The sequence below is a fragment of the Mirounga leonina genome, unplaced genomic scaffold (genome assembly GCF_011800145.1).
Source record: "Mirounga leonina isolate KUSES-001 unplaced genomic scaffold, KU_Mleo_1.0 Mir_101595, whole genome shotgun sequence".
In the NCBI taxonomy this organism is placed as follows: domain Eukaryota; kingdom Metazoa; phylum Chordata; class Mammalia; order Carnivora; family Phocidae; genus Mirounga; species Mirounga leonina.
In genome coordinates, this window is record NW_023270158.1 from 3,726,664 (window position 1) to 3,744,403 (window position 17,740).

General features: G+C 48.4%; 1 protein-coding gene across 3 annotated transcripts in view; it reads right to left on the reverse strand.

Annotated features, from left to right (window-relative positions):
• RAI2 (retinoic acid induced 2) overlaps positions 1 to 17,502 on the reverse strand; it is a 60,727-nt gene extending 43,225 nt beyond the window's left edge. For all 3 annotated transcript variants that reach the window (XM_035000276.1, XM_035000260.1, XM_035000269.1), the window contains exon 1: positions 17,166 to 17,502. The gene's annotated coding sequence lies outside the window, so the exon portion shown is untranslated. The remainder of the gene's footprint in view (positions 1 to 17,165) is intronic.
• Between the last annotated feature and the right edge of the window lie 238 nt (positions 17,503 to 17,740).

The following is a 17,740-nucleotide window of genomic DNA, read 5'->3' on the forward strand; positions in this document are numbered from 1 at the left end:
CATAAAACTGACAGCTTGGCGAGCATTCAATCACTCGGCACTACACAGCCCAGGAGAACAAATAAGTCCTTTTCTGACGCTGCTCCAGACACATGACGATGTATGTTCCATAGCTTTAGTCCCCCATTCATACTTCTTGCTTCCTGCAGCAAGAAAAGGGGGCAGAAAGCACGTCGAAAACTTCGAAGAAGCCTGGGAGGAAGCGAAATTAATCAATTGCACTCTCATTTGCAAGGTGGAAAAAAGGGAGCTCGTTGGCTATGCTGTTTTAATGGTCGTGACTGACCTTCTTTTCCAGAAGGCCAATACGTTCAGGGAACTCTCAGCCATTTTGTTGTCCTGTCTTCAATGCTTCTAGACACATGTCTTTGCAAGATCGGACAGAGGCTTTAATGGGCCAGATAAGGCAAGCGTGGTGGCTGCCTTTGGCAGAGGTGACGCCAAGGGCAGGCTACTGGCTCACAGCCTGGGCATCGTCCTGGGCAGCAGAGACCAGCCTGCCCCAAACCCTACACGAGCAGGGACCCAGCTCAGACACTTCCTGTTTAACAGGCCTAATTCAGAGCAGCCGGAGAAAGGAAACCATTGCAAAATTTCTGCCCTCCTCCCTAAAAAAAATTACAAGGACTTTTTTTACGGGGGGATACTCATACATAAGGCTACGAATGAAAAATTCTGTGTGAGACACAACTAATCTACACTGTTGAAGGACAGTGGTTACTGCTGGGGAGAGGTAATGGAGAGGATGTGGGGAGGGGGCTTCTGGGGGGCTGGTGTGGCCCCTGTCTCCATCGGGGTGCTGGTGACTTGGGTGAGCTGTTTGTGAAAATTCTTCAAGCTGGACGCTTAACAGCACGTGCACTTTTCTGTATGTATGCTAGGATTTTAGACCAAAACCTGAAAATAAAAATCTGTGATGGAGAATTTTTAGGACTTCTCCCATCCATATAGCTGGTACAGCTGCCATTAAAAATCAAACGTTACCAAGTAAAGAATAAACCCTATCCCCCCACTGCTTAAAAATTCCAACCTATTTAAAATGTATGTGAAATACAGAACCTTTTTAAAATGCTGATACTATTATTTAAGCTTTTACCCACTATGTCCTTTATGCTTGGGTAAGAATATACTGCAGGCGATTTTGCTATAACTAATATCCACTCCTCATAAAGGGATACAGAAGGGCACAGAGAAATGACAAAGCTCGTTTTCACTCTCAGACTCATTAGAGGACAGGGTACTGTTGGAGGCTCTTTCCAAAGACCCAAGTTCCATTTGGGGCCTTTCTCGCTCCTGCACTACCTGAGCCATGTGGCCAGAAGAATCTAAACCTTACTTTTTTCACCTCTCCCTCTATTTTCCCTTTTGTCTTTTATTTCCCTGCACCGAACCCCTCCTTATTCCTGCTGCAGCCGTCCACCACGAGAATGAGTGTTGTCACCTCGCCCTCTGTTTCTCTCTGCGTTTCTGGATGGAGCTGGAGGCTTGCACCAGGCCAGGACTTCACAGAAAAAAGCCATTTCATTAGCTTTCTATTCCAAGTGCTCCTCTGTCCTACCATTTACAACATGTTGTCTGCTTATTTACTGAGGTTTATTTTGCAAGAGACATGCTCGTGGTGGGGGTGGGGATGGGAAGCTTTTGAAGACAAAAAAATTTGTCATTTGGTTTCAAAAGACTTATGAATAATGGAGGGCTATGGTTCCTTTGCAAATGAAGATCCGAATGGTCTACCGCTACAAATGATTTTGCATTTTGCTGCCGTTAACAAAAAAAATAAAGTCTTTTTCTAACCACGATTTCAAGGATGTAGGAACGCATTAAGTAAAGAAACTGCTCTGCCCACCTAGGACCCAGTTTAAAATATTTGCACGTCCGATTAAGGACCTGCGAGTCCCAAATGCTGGCAGAACCAAAGAATTTGTTCATTCACCTGAAATTCACTCGAAATGTCCCAGTGAATCCCCTAGGATCGGAAGGCGGGGGAGGGGGCGCTACAAGGACGATGCGGCACAGACTAGTTTCCGGAAAAGCAGAATGTAGTTCCCAGGCTCTTACTTTAAGAGAAGACTTTGATTTGGACCCAGAGAAGCTATCTGAAAGGGCTTGGGATACATTCTTGCCTTTTCCATTCCCAAGCTCCCTTTCTGCTCTGTGGTGGCATCACCACATACCGAGTCCCCAGGAAGAACTGAGTCTTCACTTCTTTGGCCCCAATCAGCCCAGCTGTCCATGTTGAGACACCTCCCCTGGCAAGTGGAATGACCAGCTCAACCCAGTTTGCCCAGGACTGCCCAGGTTTTAAAGCTGAAAGTCTCATATCTCAGGAAACCTCCCAATCCTGGGCAAATGAGGACAGTTGGTCACCCTAGTGGCAGGCCACTAGCCAAACCCCTCTCCTCCAGCTGGGCCCAGTCAAGGCCTGAACTGGCAAAATTACTCCGTGCCCCCCACCACCACTGCTTACAAATTCTGGCCTATTTAAAGTACATGCATTTGGAAAGTGTATTTAAAGCTGCCGACTGAAGGTGCTCTGGCTGTTGACAATATCTGTCAGGTTTTCCTTTTCTCCCCCATTTTTTGGCCCATTCACTGTTTTCAACACATTCCCTTCAGGATTGCGGGCTCAAGATGATTACGTGGGCCAATGCCAAGATTGTCTGCCTACTCGCCTGACTGCAAAGGGAGGGAGGGCCCAGATACCCAATCTCTCCCCTATCCTGAGTTCCCGGACCCATCAAGGGGCCTAAACTACAGAAACCAGGGTGTTATCATCATTTACTCCACCTACCAGCCATTACTGAATCCCACAGTCGGCCTCCTAAACACTTCTACAATCCAACCACTTGCCTCTGCCACCATGCGGCTTCAGTTCAAGGTCACTGCTCTGTGGGATTACTGCAACAGAGCCCTTTTTCTGGTCTTCTTTCCCTCCTGCCCCAGTTCATTCTCCACTAGGACAAAAAACCAAACGCAGAGACTAGATAATGTCACTGGCCTCTATGGAGCTGTTCAGGATAAAGTCCAAGTTCTTTCTCAGGGCTAACAAGACTCATTATGATCTGGGCCACTCAGCATCATAAGATCACTTCCTCATCTGTAAAAGAAAGTAGCTATTTCTAAACATTACTCTGTGGTTTAGGTGAGAGCACATATATTAAGTTCTTGACCAGGTGCTTCAGCTCCATTGTGGATTTGGAGAAGGTGAAGTTCTTCACGTCATCCATGGAAGTGGTGAAAAAGGAACAGGGCAGGGGCGCCTGGGTGGTGCAGTCAATGAAGCTTCCAACTCTTGATTTCGGCTCAGGTTGTGACCTCAGGGTCGTGGGATCAAGCCCTGCGTCGGGCTCCATGCTTAGCACAGAGTCTGCTGGAGATTCTCTCCCTCTCCCTCTGCCTCTGCCCCTCCTCCTGGCTTGCAAGCTCACTCTCTAAAATAAATAAATAAATCTTAAAGAAAAAAAAAAAAGAATAGGCCATTTGGCACTGGTCACTACAGAGATGGGGGCAAGCAACAGAGGAAAGAAACACCCCACACAAATGGGGGATGAGACACTTCATGTCCTAAATGTCCAAAATGGAGTTGAGGCTAGGTCCAGTGGAATGGAGGAAGCTGGGCCTTATCCCTGCTGAGTGGCGGTGACAGAGACGAGAGGGACGGGGATGGGGCCCCACTGGTGTGCTCTGACTTGCCGAGCTCTCCCGTGGGGCGACAGCCCAGAGCTAACCAAGACGATGGAAGTACTCAAAGCACAGGAAGCTGACATTTCACCACCGATCGACAGGGACAGAACCGCTGTAATAGCAGAAATGGGCCTTGCGTTCCTGCCTTTGAAGACTTGCTTTTGGAAACAGATGAACTGGGAGAAGTGTGTGTGTTTGTACTTTTTTGTGTGAAGCATAGTACTAGCATCTAAGTGCTATGGAGGACACTGCCAGGAGCCAAGGAGGGCTGGGTTGTTAAACATGGTGATTAAAATGAACTTTAGGAAGTGCTGCCTGGCTCAAGAGACTGAAGGCTGGTTTGAGACCAAGCCACAAAAAAGACACATGATTCCTGCTCTCCAAAAATGAAACAACTCCAACAACAAAACAAAGAGGGAAAACGGCAAGAGAAAAGAACAGGCTCCATGGGAGAAAACACAGAAGATCTGTGCACACTTAGTCAAAAAGTGATTCCTCATTGCTCTTTTATTTTATAAATATTCATAAGAAAAACAGCCTAACAGCTACTTTCATGAGTAACCTCAGCTACTTCTTTACACCTGTCTTTTTCTTTTCTTTTCTTTTCTTTTTTAAACAAGAACAACATTCTCAGCACTGCTGAAAGCTAGATCAAGGGTCAAGGTGGCCAACATGACAGTCCCCTTTCCAGGGAACCTCTCCAGGCCCCCGGGCCACTCACACCTCCTCACCTCTAATCCTGCCCCAGGGCAAATGGCCTTTGCCCTCTAAAAGGGACAAAGACTTTAATTAGGATGAAGATACAAGGGTGGGGGGACCTGGCTCCGTTACCTGTCTGCTTCACCTGCCTCATTTTTTTTTTTTTCTTTCCAAGTTAACTTTTCTGCCACCGTTTAATTGCAGAGAACAGCAGACTGGACAACAAATGGGCTTATCTGTCCAGACTCACCTTCCATCACCAGGGTGGTCAGACAATTCCTAGAGATCGTGCCTCCTCCTTCACCCCGCCTGGTTCTCCACCCCTCTCCCAAGGAGCCCCAAATTAAAATGAATGCATTCCAGAACAACTGCCAAGGGAGTGACCAAAGCTAACTGTGGCCCAAACAAAGCTGGGACTGGTGGAGGGCCAGGTCTCCAGGGCAGCAGCAAGTAGAAAGCTTCTCCCAGCGGACCTGAGCCAGCGACCACTGCTGCTCTCTGCGAACCAGAAGCTAACAGCTGAACCCCAGGCCACAGCACTTTAAGATGCCGGAATTAGTCCGTAAGCCCAGGTAGCACCAGGGAAATTGTTAGAAATGCAAATTCTTGGGCCCCACTCCCCACCTGCTCCGGAGGTTGGTCCCAGGAATCTGTATTTTAACAAGCCCTCCAGCTGATCTGAATGCACACTAAAGGTTGAGAACCACCGGTCCCTATGTTCGACTGGGAAGACATTATGGGAAAGCCGGGAGCAGAAGGGCAGAAGGGCACAGCAAAATGAGCACTATTCTAGAGCTGCGCTGTCCAATACGGTACCTACTAGCCCCATGTGGCAATTTACATTTATTTATTTTTATTTTATTCTATTTTATTATGTTATGTTAGTCACCATCCAATTTACATTTAGAATTTTATTTTATTTTATTTTTTAAAGATTTTATTTATTTATTTGACAGAGAGAGACACAGCGAGAGAGGGAACACAAGCAGGGGGAGTGGGAGAGGGAGAAGCAGGCTCCCTGTGCTGAGCAGGGAGCCCGATGCGGGGCTCGATCCCAGGACCCCGGGACCATGACCTGAGCCGAAGGCAGACGCTTAACGACTGAGCCACCAAGGCGCCCTACATTTAGAATTTTAAAAAGAAAGATAAATATTCATAATCTCACTTAAATGTGGAATTAAAAAAAAAAAATCCAAACTCATAGTAACAGAGTAGAATGGTGGTTACCAGAGGTTCAGATGTCAGGGAAAAGGGGCTATTTTTTTAAAAAGAAAGAAAAAAGAATGTAGACGGGGTTGCCAGGGACTGGGGGGAGGGGTCCTGGGGAGTTAGTGTTTAATGGGTACAGAGATTCCATTTGCAAGATGAAAAGAGTTCTGGTGATAGATGGTGGTGACAGTTGCACAACAATATGAATGTACCTTAATACCATTGAACTATACACCTGAAATGCTTAGGGAAAAAATTAAAAACAAAATTAATTAAACATAAAATTTTAAAGTCAGGTCTCAGCCACACTAGTCACATTTCTAGTGCTCAATAGCAACTTCTAGCTAGTGGCTACCATTTATCAAGCAGAAGCTTGATAAATGATAGGTAATATTGTTGCTATTACGATTTTATGAGCAAACATTGGAGATACTTGCTAATGGAATGGACAGTCTGCATTGGCTAGGATAGACTCTTCCCACTATGTTCCAAATGCAAGTTTCAGAGCCTGTGGAAGGGGCTCTGGTTTCAGGAGTACCAGTCAGCAGTACCATCCTGAAGCAATACCCATTTGTCGGCAGGCTAGAAAGGTGGCCTCCCCATCCAGAAGCAGTATGGAAGAGACTTGTAGTAAGGCTCCAATTCGTGGAGCCAGAGAGCCTCATTTTGTGTGGGGCTTTCTTTCTTTCTTTTTTTTCTAAACATGAATGTCATAATCCTTGGGATGGTCCATTACATTAGACTCAGGGCTTCAGTGTTCTTCATCTAGAAAGATGCCCAAGAGATCTCGTAACCTTCTTGCAAATCTCCCCCCATATAAGAAAACAAACAAAACCCCAGATAACTGTACAACTCAGAGGCATTTTCCCTACTGAAGGCCAGTCACGAGGGGGAGAATGGACTCGGAAAATGGGAAGAGGGCTTCATATGTGGCGTTTTATTTTAACTAATTAGGAAATAGGGAGTCACTGAATGTTCTTGAGCTGGGGTGACAAGGCTAGACAGATGCTTTATTGAGAGGAACAGCAGCTGCGGGAGCAAGGACAGGAGTAGAGCAGACCGGTAAGGGGACCAGGGCCACAGCTGGGTGAGCCCTGCTGAGGCCTGCTGGCTCGTGCAGTGGTGGGCAGGGCTGAGGAGAGGAGGAAGCTGGGTGGAACCTGTGTGAGCTGGCAACAGAGTTGAAAACAGAATCAGGGATAAAAGGTCCAGGCTCCCAGAGTTCAGGCTGCATGCTCAGACGGTATGTCCAAGAAGCCAGTTTTCCCTTTCAAACTCCTCTGGAGACGCCACTCCATGCTTCCCATGGGCTCCGGACAAGGCCAGTTCCCTGTGGCTGATGGGTCAGAAGAGTCGAGTAAGGGAACTCAGAGCAGGACTCTTGCTCAGGTTGGTTTTTCTGGCTTAGGAATAATAACAAAGGCTCCCCTTCATAATCCAGTTAGCCTCCAGGGTGAATCCCAGACGTTCTAATGTTCTGGATGAGTAATGTTTGAAAAAATGGAGGATCCAACATGAGTTGGACAACTTCTGACTTTGTCAAAAAAGATATTAAACTGCAAATGCCAGGTACGATCTAGATCATTCATAAAAGAGCTGTTAACACCAAGACAAGCAGGAAAGGCCATTTTAGAATAAAGGGCAGTTCTGTGAAATGGAAAAGGTTTAGCTTTAAAAAAGAAACTCACTCCATTTTCCCTTTTCTTTCATTTCACTGTGAATGGGCAGAAATTTTGTCCTATGCCTGGTCTGCGGGACCAATGGTTTATGTGACATTCCAAAATGGCTCCCTGTGTGGTTTGGGCTGTAAGAATCAGCCTTGATGACCCCAACCCCAAATCCAGCTGTCCAGCTCCTAAGAGCAAAAACAAAGCTTGAGGTTTCTTGGTGTGGGTGTGTCCAGCATGGCAAGGCAGGGCAGAATCAGCCTTTTCTTGCCTTCTTAAAATGCAAGTGATAAGCCACAAAGGATCCTAGAACAAATGGTCTCAGATTGATATTTTCGCATTCAATAATTTCATATTTAGTCTAGCGGGTTAGTGATTTTTTTTTTTCCTAAAAGGAAATTGCAGCCAGAGCTAATTGCTCAATCTGAAATATATCTGGACATTGTTTAGATGTTGGAAAGGAAACAGGGATGTTGGAGAGCTTTAGCAAAAAGAAGGGCATTAATTTAGGAAAAAAAAAACAAAAACAAATGTAAATTAATAGAAAACGTAGCCCCGGCTGGTTTCCGAAGCTCTGATATATACAGCCGAACAATGAGCACCCCTATTTTGAGCTTTCCTTGATATTTTTCTTATTTCTACAATGCAAAAGGAAATTCATCAGCGCAGGCTCAATCCATTCCCATCCATTGATTTGTTGGCCAATCAATGGTCATTGTAATCTGAAAAAAATAACACCAGTTTCTGTGAACCTTTCCAAGCGAGGCCGTGTTCAGCTAAGCTTAATAAAGAGAAAAACAGCAAGGACCATCTGGAAAACACTCTTCCGGAGTCGCAGAAGACAGTGGCAGCCTTTGCCCAACCTGCTATAAATAAGTGTCTCAGGAAAAAAAACACCCGATTTTCAAATCTGTTTCTACTTAATACAGCTGCAACGGAGTTTATTTAGCTTTTCCCTATAGCAGGAGGACTGTTTGCATTTTTATGACAAGGGTCTAAATGTGTTTCCCAGCCACTGCCACTGCCATTATTTTGAGGAACAACATACCACTTGGACCTGTCTGTTTGCTTCTGCGGCACACAGCGGTGGCCCCAGTGGCCTCTGCGCCACGAAACTGGCCTCCAAAGCCCAGATTTATGATCCTGTTTCCTCTCCCAGTGTTGCAACCATCACCCAAATCCTGGCTGGCTACTTAGAATGACCAAGTGTCACGTGCTGCAAGTCAATTATTTATCTGCCTGGACCTGGCACGCTGTGGACGTCTGCCAAGCTCACTGCCTCTTCCTTCATGACGACAAGGAAGAATCAAACTGCTCTTCTGGGGAGGCTAGAACTCGCCAATGAAGGTGTACTGGTGGCTTGGCCCACCCCTACGTGCTCAGCTTTGCCATCTTTCCTCACTGGCTAAGCCTGACACACGGAACTCCTTCAGACGCTCTTTGGGAAAGGTCAGCCTACCTTGATGGCCGCAAGATGAAGCAGCCCCCTCTGAGGTCTGCAGGGAGCACTGCCAAACACCTGTCCCACTCCAAAGACTGGCAGGGCACGGTGACCTCAGGACATTTGCCTGTGTAATGCGTGACCCGCCTCTCTGTTCTCCCTCTGTCCCCCCAGCGCTCGCCCCATTTCCGGGTTTTAGCCCCATGACACCTTCCCTGAGAATGCATAACCCTTCTTTCTAGCCTTTCAAGGGACCCTCAGAAAGAGGACAGCTAAGGGCTTGTCCCGGGCTGCCGACTGCAGGCATTACGAGGTTCAGGCTGCCGGAAGGAGCCCTGCTGACCTCCTCTTTCCCAAGTGGAACTGCTGCGAGGAAAAAAATGTGTGTGAGAGGGAGAGAGCTGGGAGGGATGGGGAGGACCCCACGGAAATCTGAATGCCCTGTCATTTGGAAAAATGCCCCACCTGCCCACCAGTGACATTCTCTCTCAACAGTCCCGGGAAACGCAGACACTAGTGGTGGGTAAAGGGCTGCCACAATCCGAAATGAGTCTGTTACAGTGTTACGCACAGAGCTCTCCCAAGTACACTAAAGGGCTAAGTTAATTGGCTCAGGCTTAAGATGCTACAGGAGAAATGACAGTGGAGAGGGGGCGGGGTAGACGAAGATGCCTGGTGGCTTTGAAGGCATGCCTGGAATCAGGTGCACATGAAAAAGAAATTAGGGAGGAATAAATCTGCTTTCGTTATGAAAAACCAGAAAAGCCCTTAGTTATTACAGCGTGCCCCCCAAGTACATATGCCTCATTCAGTCGCCTGCCTAAAAAAAAATCTCTGTGCTCATACCATCTTAAGAGACTCATCCACCAACCTTAGAATGAAATCAGGCACAGGACCCATTTCCAACTGTTAATTAATCGCCCCCATGAACAGCATATATAAAAGTCAGGGGAATAAATTGCGTCTTCCACTATTTCAAACTGAATTTGCCAAAACCCCCAAATGCCTTATTAAACCTTGCTCTAGACCAGTGTTTCTCAACCAGGGGCGATTCTGTCCCAGAGAGGACATCGGATGAGGTCTGGAGACATTTCTGGTTGTCACAATTGCGGTGGCAGGGGGCGGTGCCACTGGCCTCTAGCATCCTACAGTGCACGGGCCCCCTGATGCCGACAAAGAAAAATCTGGCCTAAAATGCCAACAGGCCAAGGTGGAGAAACTGCGCTCTAGATAAAGCCAAACACGCTCAGCCTTTAATACTCATATCTTTGGCAGTCATCAAAGGGAGAAGACATCGTTTTCTTTGAAATCTAGGGTTGCTTTACATACATATTAGCTAAGGACATGTTATTCTTTCCAATTAAATGCCATAGGTTCTCAGTCTGAACCTAGGAACGTTAAAGAAACGCTGTGACGGGGAGCCTGGGTGGCTCAGTCAGTTAAGCGTCTGACTCAGTTTTTTTAAATATTTATTTTTTTGAGAGAGAAAGAGAGTGGGGGAGGGGCAGAGGGAGAGACCCTTCAAGCAGACTCTGCCCCCCGCCACGTTGAGCATGGAGTCCGACGCAGGACTCGAGCCCACAACCCACGGGATCATGACCTGAGCCTAAGTCAAGAGTCAGACGCTCAACCGACTGAGCTACCCAGGCGCCCCTATGCACCCGACCCTTGATTTTGGTTCAGGTCATGATCTCAGGGTTGTGAGATGGAGCCCCATGTAGGGCTCTGTGCTGGGCGTGCAGCCTGCTTAAGACTCTCTCTGTCTCCCTTGCCCTCTGCCCCTCCACGCCCCCAGCTCACGTGCTCGCTCGCGTTTTCTTCCCACCCCCCAAAGAAATGAAATACCGCAATGATGGCTGGGGTAGATAGGTTGCATTTTAAATGCATATTTCATCAGTCTAAATGGATGGAAATTAATATCCCATAAAATAAAAATGATTATCTAGCTATGTTCCATACAAAACCAAAATCAATAACATCGTATATTACTTAACCTGCAATTAGAGTTTTTTAAAAAACGAAAACAAGGAAATGCCATTCTTTTCCATTTCTTGCTAACTGGGTACACATTTCTGAACATGAGGCATAAAAAACAAACAAGCAGACAAAAACCTTTTTTTAAGGCAGATTTTTCCAGAGCATAAAAAGCTTCCTGAATCATTCCATTTTATTTACTGTAGATCCAATCATTCTTGGTGAGCAAAACATGCAGCCCATTCTTTTGGTTATGCCTGCCTGGCTTTCCAAATGCCCTCAAAACTGGGATGATGAATCATAGACTTTGGCCCCACTGTGTCAATTAATAGTAAGCAAAGAATCCCACACAGCAAAGACAGGACTTTCTGCCTGATGTTAGTATGTATGTGGGAGGGTGGGGTTGGGAATGGGAGTCCTACAGCCAATCGTTTCCAGAGGGTCTTAAGAGCAGGTGTTGAGATTCTCTAAAATTCCTTCAGTTCTAGAATATTCTGTGTGGCTCTACAGTGCCCCTAGCATGGGGGTGGGCTTTGGTCAGGGGAAATGCAGGTTCCTAGCGCCGGCCTAGAGCTTCCAGGCCTAAACTAGGAAGGAAATAATGGCTGACAGCTATACCATCACGACCCTTCCAGGCCACCATTCCTTTCTCTGAATTATAAGGCAAAAGTGGCCATACGCACAAAAGCAAAAATAACAACAACGACAAAAACGCCTGAACACACCCAGTCTTGGCTGCCAGTGAGGCCCGAATCTGCTGCTGAACAAGAACAGTTGCTATAGTGCAGCTGGAGGAGCTTTTCCGGGGAACTGGTAATACCCTGGCTGTTAATGAATTATTTTTCGCCAGAATGTCGGATTCTTCCTGTGCTCCAGTAAACAGTCTGCTTCTGCCATGGGAAACAAAACCAACTCCTTCCGAGGAGCTCAAGGAGGTCAGCCAAGGGTCCCCTGTAGGGGCAGCCCCCTCAGGGGCCAGAGCCACGGGGCCTGACCTATAAATCACTGCAGCCCCAAGTTCATTATTCTAGCCCTTTCCATCTACTTAGGCCATGGCCAGCTCCCAGGGAAGGGCCCAGGAAGACCATAGTGCCAGCTGTGAGCCTTCCCCCACCCCCAGGAACTGTCCCTTCGTCAGGTTTCCTCTTCTGCAGCACCACTGTGTATGAAATGGGGCTTCTTTGCATTTATGCTGTCTCTTCCACAGAAACTGTATGTACCTCCTTGCTCTTGTTTTCATCAAGCTGTCAGGAAATAAATATGTCTTTTCCCCTTTCCTTTCTATAAGATTGGCTCCAGCCCCAAATAACCCACTCTCACCATTAGGGTGTCTACTTGGGACAGAATTCTCCAAGCACAAATCCCCAGGAAGGATATTCTTAGACAAGGTGTCAAGGAAATCAGTTGCTCAGGCAAAAGACAGCTCTCCACTAGACAAGGACACCAGCCTGGGGTGGGTGAGATGGAGGAGAGGAAGGAAAGAGGTTGTTTTGTTCAAGCCAGCCCTGCCTTGCTCTCTCATCTCCATTAAGTTTCAGGAGCCCACATTCCTCAGGGGAACTTGACTGAGCAAACATGCTCATGGATAGGCTTGATTAGGCACCCCCCGCCAAATGACATCTTAGCTACTGAAAATCAAAGTTGCCTGAGGCCAGGTTGTCAGCCCATGCCTCTCATCTGCCATGAAGAACAGAAGGTGTTTATGCCCCCTAAAATATCTGGAAGTACAACCTGTGCTGAAGGCACACGTTGGTGGTTAGTTTGTTCTAGAGAAGCACTGCCTAATAGAAATATCTGTGTCGGGGCGCCTGGGTGGCTCAGTTGGTTAAGCGACTGCCTTCAGCTCGGGTCATGATCCTGGAGTCCCGGGATCGAGTCCCGCATCGGGCTCTCTGCTCGGCGGGGAGTCTGCTTCTCCCTCTGACCCTCCTCCCTCTCATGCTCTCTGTCTCTCATTCTCTCTCTCTCAAATAAATAAATAAAATCTTTAAAAAAAAAAAAAGAAATATCTGTGTCACTTAAAAGTTTCTGGTAGACACATGAAAAAGATTAAAAGAAACAGGTGACACTCACTTTAATACTGTAGCTTATTTGACCAGTATATTCAAAACATCATTGCACCGTGTAATCGATATAAAAATTATTAATGAGCTATTTTGCATTCTTTTCTTTTTGTACTAAGTCTTAGAAATTACGTGCGTATGTTATCCTTATAGCACATCCTACTCTGGACTAGCCACCTTCTGACTACTAATAGCCACATGTGACTTGTGGCTACTGTATGAGATGGTGCAGATAATGGAACATTTCCATCATCATAAAAGGTTTTATTAGTGCAGGGCAAGACCAAAAAGCTGTGGGAAGAAAGAGTGACAGGTGAGAGCAGGGTAAGCCATCAAGTTATTGGAGCTAAGAATTAAAGCAGAAATGGGAATCGCAAGGATTGGGATATTCTAGAAGCCCAGCCCTACCCCTAAGGGGAGATTAAAATGGGCTTTTATGAGAGGCCCAGGGCCCATGCCTACATTGTGGGGGGGGGGGCTGCCCCATAGCAGTGGGAAAGCCAGCAAGCATAATCATTACTCAAGGCATCTCCTGGTTGAGCCACCTCCATCTTAGCTCTTCTGATCTGTTTAAGGCAGAGGCTAGGACAGAAGATCACCAAAGTCACGTACGTTCTTTCAATAACAATTCTGGGTTTACAATCTAGTTTGGTGAAGCAGGTAAAGAAACATGATCAAATTACGTACGCCTGAATGTGTGTTTGTGTGTGTGTTCTTGGCTGGAGAGGGAAGAAGGGTCATGTGCAAAATCCAGAAGTACAAATGCGACCATCAGAATCACCTCCTCACCAGTTGCCGTCAAAACACAGGAGAGGGCGCCTGGGTGGCTCAGTTGGTTAAGCGACTGCCTCCGGCTCAGGTCATGATCCTGGAGTCCCGGGATCGAGTCCCGCATCGGGCTCCCTGCTCGGCGGGGAGCCTGCTTCTCCCTCTGACCCTCCCCCTCTCATGCTCTCTGTCTCAAATAAATAAATAAAATCTTTAAAAAAAAAAAAAAAACCACAGGAGAGCAGTAGACTCAAGAGGCTCATGAAAAAATTTGGGGTCACAAAGGAGATGCCTTGAGTCTAGAAAGAATGAGATGATGGGCATTTGGGCAGGTGAACAGGTGGGAAGAAGTAGTGGTAATCAGAGGCATTCTCCAAAGACAAGAACTGCCAACTCTATAGCAAGGATGGCACCCTGATCCCCAAATCAAGCTTAATTCAGAATCCCACACAGGCTTTTGTACAGGGGAGAGTACAATTAGCCATCTTCCCCCCTCCTTGAGAGCCTCATTCTTTGAGGTCCCCCTCATATTCTGATCAGGCAAGCAGCAGAATTATATATGGATTCAAATCCTGGTTCTCCCACTGGCTCCAGAGTTTCTAGCGGGATAAAGGCTACCATCTGGTTGGAAAGGGGGTAAGGGACTTGCTTACATGATGCATTCGTGTAGTAAGACCTCATCTCATTTTTATTGAGAATTTATTTATTCGAGACAGTTAAGAGTCAGAAATATTTTACTCATCCTTTGGTCCTACCATGGACCTCGGGCTAATTATTTAACCTGCTCAATTTTGTCATCTATAAAAATGGGAATGCTCTTGTCCATATCACATGAACTTGTCAACTTGGACCTACCCCAGGCTAGATATGGAGCATGACATCAGGAACTCCAAATCCCCAAACAAACATAAAAATCTCTAGATTTAAAAAAAAAAAACAACACAAAAAAACAAAACTCTGGATTTCTCCCTGAGTCTCCCTTGACGATGACTTACAGCTGCCTCCCTACCACCATTCACTCCATCAGCTCCATCACTTAGTCACTCAACTCTTACTTATTAAGCAACAGTTGGGCGTTGGAAATTCCAAGATGACGAGGCACAGTCTTTCCATTTGAAATAGTCTGGGACTATCTGGGGTCTATCTACTTGGCACATAAGCACGTACCCTGGCTGACTGGGCTGCCTCACTGGTAGGCTCCCCGCCCCCAAGTTAGGTACCACAGTTTGTAAACATGTAGGGGCTGAGGACTCTGGCTTTTGGGAGAAATAAATCAGAGACTTAGAAGAGGGGTTAGAGGGAAATGTTGCCCCTTTAATTCATAACCACCGAAATCTGGATTCAGACACAAGACTGGAAATTTCTCTGAGCCTCAGATTCCTTATCTGTAAAATAATGCCTCCATCACATCATGGTTTCCCACAGGTGAAGTGTTTGGCAGACAGAGGGCAATGACAAATGTTAATTCCTTTCCTAATTTATTTCCCTCCACTACCCTCCTCTCCCCAGACCTAAGGTTAGGGAAGGAGCCAGAGAACAGACACTTGCTATTTTCTTATTGTACATTCCAAGCGCGCTGTGTGTGGAGACTGCCCCATACAGAATACCTCCATTGAGGATGCGATGGAGGTGGGGAGGCCAGGCCCATCTAGCTTTCGGGCGGCTGCAGCTAGAGCTGTATCTTGTTCTCCTCGTGCTCCAGCACTCCCACCAACACCTCATCACACACCTCTCGCATTTTCTTTTTCTTTCTTGCTTTCCAGAGGCCCAGTCTCAGAGGCTGTTTTCTGGCTACAAGACTTTTTATTTATGTTCTAGTTCTTACCCAACTGCCCACTGACCAAGTGCTTACACTGGCAACTGGCATCACCTGGAAAGCTGTTTTCTCATTTTTTTCCTGAGATGGGCAGGTTTTCCCTGGTCAGACCTCAACAGCTGGAAGTCTGGTGTTTCTCTGCATGATAAAGGACCATGGGCTGGTGCCAAAGCAGCCAGTACCCCAGGTCCCAGTCTGACTTGGCTCACCGTGCCTGGGCTGCCTCGGAATGTCTCTAGTGGGCATCAGTCAGCATGAGACACAAGTGGCTGTTCGTAGGATATTTACTGGGGGGCGGGGGTGGATTCGGGGGTGGGTAGGTGGCCTCGCAGGGCTTCTAAGGGGCAGAGAAATTGGGATGCCACCCGGTTTATGATTCTGCGTGTTCCAGCCCACCCCCGACTTCTGAAAGTGGCACAGCTCCCCATGTTCCTCTTTGAGAAGAAAATGCAAACAACAAAACAGTGGGTGGGGGCATAATGCTGCCCTGGTGAGTGGCTCCCACCCACTGGCCTCCTCATTAGCCTCCTCCCACACTGCCCACCCCGCCACTGTAACAAAAGCACATCACAACACATTTGCAAAGTTATCCTAAGTCTCTTGGTCAATCAACAAACGATTCTGAAGACTCAAAGGGAGGAAGAGGGACATCTAGACAACGCTGGGAAAGATTCCCTGGGAAAAGCACAGAAAACCTTGCATGATGCATGCAAGGCTAAGAATTGTTTTCTCCCTGCTGGCTGCTTTTCTCTCTGTTCTAAAGAGAAGCTTCCAAAATCAGCTAAATAAAGGGATCACACCAGAGGATGAGAGATAATGCTAAACCAACAAAAACAAAGACCCAAATGAAACAGAGCGAGCCATGAGAATCCGCGGTTATCAAAACTTTGTTTGGCCGTATCTATTTATCATCGCTGCACACCCGGGCTCTGCGGAATATCATTCTGTTGATGTCACTTATCCTCAGCAAAATATTTACACATCCTTAAAAATGCCAGATGAGGGGGGCTGGCCGCACGGCGCCCCTCAAGCCCCACAGCCAAGGTCTGGGCAGACCGTGAGATGGGGGCACGACGTGGGGGGGGGGGCCTCCAGCGGGCACAGGTAAGAGCTACGGACAGTTCCGGGAACTTGGCCACCCAGGAGCTGCGCTCTGCCCTGCCCACCTCTCCCCTACCTGACTCTGCAAGAAGCAGCCACATCCCCCGATATGGTGTCAGAGCCTCCTCCCCTTCCCCCTCCCCCTGCCTTTCTCATTGATTAAGTTCTCAAACCATTGTTAAAGCCGGGTTGCTTTTCCCTGGAAAACTGGGCTGAATTCATTAAGCTTTCCCCTGCCACAAAAGGAATATTCATAAAAGTTTGGCAGGCAGAAAGGCAGGCTGACTGCATGCCACGGGGTGGGTGACAATTCGCTCCTCCAAAGCCACCTTCTTCTTCCGTGCCCCATCCCTCTCTCCATCCATGCGTCGTGCCCCAAACCTACTCCAGAGACTTCTGATAGGGAAACACAAAGCAGCAGCTGTTTGGCAACCTTTCTACCCCTCGCCGGCAACTGTGGTGGGATGCCATTTCCCCACCCAGGCGGAGCTTATCCTGAACAATAGTCGGGCTTTAAACGGCAAACAAGCAAACACACAGAGCACAACCCCAACCCCGAAAATGCCAACGCCGAGAGAAGCGATAACTCCCTCCGCAGCAAAAGGCACCCCTGAAACGCACGCAAAAATGCTGTGAGGACGCTGCTCGGTGCCTAACATGGCAGAAAGCCCGAGCTGGCGCGGCCACCCCGGGTCTGGGCACTGGGGGGCACGAAGGCTCCCAGGACGCCGACGCACACTCACCCGGCTCCGGGGGGATGCGGGGCTGGCCGAGCGTCACAAAGACAAGCCCAGCGCGATCTGGCAAAACCCAACTTTCCACCCGGCTTGCCAGGGCCGCCAGATACGTCAACAGAATCCATCTTCCGAAGGGCCTGGAAGGCGCTGGGTTTTCCGGGCCGGGGCAGAGCGGCAAAGCCGGAGGCGGCCCGGTGCGGTGCCCAGGCGCGGAGTGCGCCGCGCGCCGCCCTCTGTGCCGGGTGCCAGCGCTGGTGGCGGCCCGAAACCCACTTCGGGGCCCCCGCCCCGCCGGCCGGCGCCGCCTCTCCGGCCCCGCCAGCCAGTGCGCGGCGCCGGGAGCAGGAGCGGGGCCCGGGGACGCCGCACGGGTGGCGGCCTCGGCCCGCGTCCCCGCCCCCGCCCGGCCCTCCCAGCTGGCCCCGGCCTCCGGGCGCCGTCCTGCCCACGGAAGCAGGCCCCTCCCCGGGCGCCGGGCCCCGCCAGGCGCGCCCAGCCCGGCGCGCCCCCTCCGTCCCGGTGGCAGGTCCGCACGGGGAGGGCGCGGGGGAGGGACCCCGGCCCGCACTGGGGCACCGCGG